Source organism: Aplysia californica, unplaced genomic scaffold, assembly GCF_000002075.1.
Source record: "Aplysia californica isolate F4 #8 unplaced genomic scaffold, AplCal3.0 scaffold00037, whole genome shotgun sequence".
NCBI lineage: Eukaryota > Metazoa > Mollusca > Gastropoda > Aplysiida > Aplysiidae > Aplysia > Aplysia californica.
This window is the reverse complement of record NW_004797307.1, coordinates 1,146,495-1,149,320: the sequence shown is the minus strand read 5'-3', so window position 1 is coordinate 1,149,320 and position 2,826 is coordinate 1,146,495.

The window sequence follows — 2,826 nt, the reverse complement described above, 5'->3', positions numbered from 1 at the left end:
ATATATATAATGTGTGTGTACCGTATTATAATCAGTACAGACCAGTTAAAAGTTCCATGTGGTGTACGTGAACTGACCCACAAGGTATAATTGTTATTTAGGAAGTGGCACAAATGAATAGGATTACCTTGAGCCTTGAGGATGGCTCTGCCTTTGACATAAATGTACTGTATGTGTCAGTCCTTCTTAGTGCTTTAAACTTTATCAAACGCAAGAACTACAACTTTCTGCACAAGGTTATGTAATATAAGTGAAGTTAATGTCAGTATTAATTTCGAGCTCTCGTGAGGCTCCATAGTTTTAGCAGTGTGAAATAGTTTTTTGAGTCTCAAATAGTTTTGACAAAGATAGGAGAATGATGTTCTTTCCGTTCGTGTGTGCCCCTGCCCCCTCTTAAAAAATTATGTTCTCTTGGGTTGGGGGGGTTATGTTTTTGTAATCCAGCAGTCTTTACATCTGAATTAATCTGGCACCAGTGTACATATCGTAGTGTGTAACTATTTAGTTTTAACCCTCACTCAAATTACAGTTCGTAGTTTGTTTTTTTCTTCGACGAAACCACAATGCTTTATACAGTTAAGACCACGTCCGATACCTTACCTGTGTACAACCGTAGTACTTAATTCTGTGGATCCCTCTCCTCTTGGTTGTCGTACAATTTTTTTCCGCTCAATCCAATCCTTGCACGCACAAGGTAGGTCAGTATAGTTTGAGCTCATTTCCAGTTGCATGTTGTGTTAGTGTTTTGTGTGTGTGTGTGTGTATGTGTCTGTGTGTGTGTGTTTGTGTATGTATATGTGTCTATGTGTGTGTGAGTGTGTGCGTGTGAGAGAGAGAGAGAGAGTGAGAGAGTAAATTTTACTCAGCCAGTGATCGATATCGTATTGTTTATCTGTAAAATTTTCTACCTTAATTCTACATCAGGGTGTTACCAAAAAAAAGAAAGAAAGAAGACAGAAAAAAACCCATATTTTCTTTAGTAAACGTTTGACATTCTGCTGGGTGTATTAGTTAAATTCAGAGTTTGGGGGAAGCCAGTTTTCATCTCAGAAGTAGCACCGAAAAGTCAATGAGAGCTCAAGGTCACCGGTCCGCCCAAGATCATTGATTGCATAAGATCATATTTGTTACACCTGTATGTAGCACTGCCTGTCTGTCAGGAATTGTGCCCCGATAGAGGTACACGTACTATTGCTTTGACCGGGGGTTTTCCAGCAAGAGATATTTTCATGGAAATAAAGGATTTTGAGTTGCGTCTTTTTTTGCTTTTTTTTTTTGGGAACACCCTGTATCATCATATTTCAAATAACTGCATAACGATGTACCAGCATAATATAGTTCTTTTCAAACTGTGACTCGATTTAAAGAGATTCTTTGTGTTTAATCACTTCTGATTCTGTCCGTTTCGTTTTTGTATATCAGAGACAAGGAATGACTGTCTGCTAAAGAATATTATTATGACCTATCTGTGACTTGTATAACTAAATATAGCTCACCCCTGTTTGTTATAGCGCCTCGTGGGACTTTTGGTTTTATTTTTTGTTTAGTCGGTGGTCTAGTGGTTAGGCTACCGCACTTGTAATCTTGAGGTTGCCGGTTCGGAGTTCGAGCCGCGGGTCCGACGTTTTGTCCTTGGGAAAGTCACTTTACTCGAATTTTCCTCACTTCACACAGGTGGGAATGGGTACCCGGCCATAGACAGCGAAATATCTTGTCAGTATATTAGTGTTTTAGCGCCTATAAACGGCCGTTTGCACTGTATGCATCCCAGGAAGGTGAGGTTGTTTCAGAATGCTTTTAGGCCTGCTGGGGTAATAGTATAGATTGTGAAGCGCTTAGAGCTTGCTGTTGAGCGGGCATTTGCGCTATACAAATGCTATCTATTATTATCTATTATTGTCTATTATAGTACAATTGTGCTCCCTGTGGTATTAGTATTTCTGGGATCCACTCATTTTCACACAACCCTACATCGTCGACATCCTCTCTTGGCTCACATTTTGGTAACGGCGGTATTTCATTTCCCACAATCGTGTTACAATCATATTATTAATAAGGACAATCCCTCTCCTTTTGCGTTGTCTGTAAATTTCTGTATTGATATGAATGCTGTGACTGTTTGTAAGTATGAGAATATTATGTCATCTTTGCTTTGCTCAGTACTTTGACTTTGAGGTTTTATAAATGGAATAGGTGTGTGAGCGTTTAAGCTCATTTCACCTGGAGCCATGTAAGCTGTTTGTCGCTTTCTCTCCCCTCCCCCCCCCCTAAAAAAACATGCTTTTGTAACCCTATTTTGGATTTTTTTAGCACTCCTCGTACTCATTGGCGAAGAAATAATATCCAGATATTGTTGACTCAGCAGTAATATCCGAGTCAACACACCTCGTCAATATGACGCCATGATTATTGTATCTCTTATCGATATACATGTACTTCTACTGGACTAACTGAGCCGATACATTCCATGTCATTGAAAATATCAGATGGTTTTTCTCTTTTCTCTCTACCCCCCTTCCCCCCCCCCCCTGTATCCCTCCCTACGCATGTGTTCATAATCTAATAATAGATGTGCCTTATTGTATGTCTGCGACATGCACGTGATAACTATCATGCTGTTGGTTTTTAAGAAAGAAATCTGCTTCAGGGGCATTTCCATTTGTTGAAAAAGTTGTCGAGTATGTCAACGACTGACTGTTTGTGGTATTGTTGCGAGCAGTCGCGGATACTTCTACAGATTGTCTTCCTACCAGTGCCTCAGAGCATATATCTCTATCTATCTATCTATCTATCTATCTATCTATCTATCTATCTATCTATCTATCT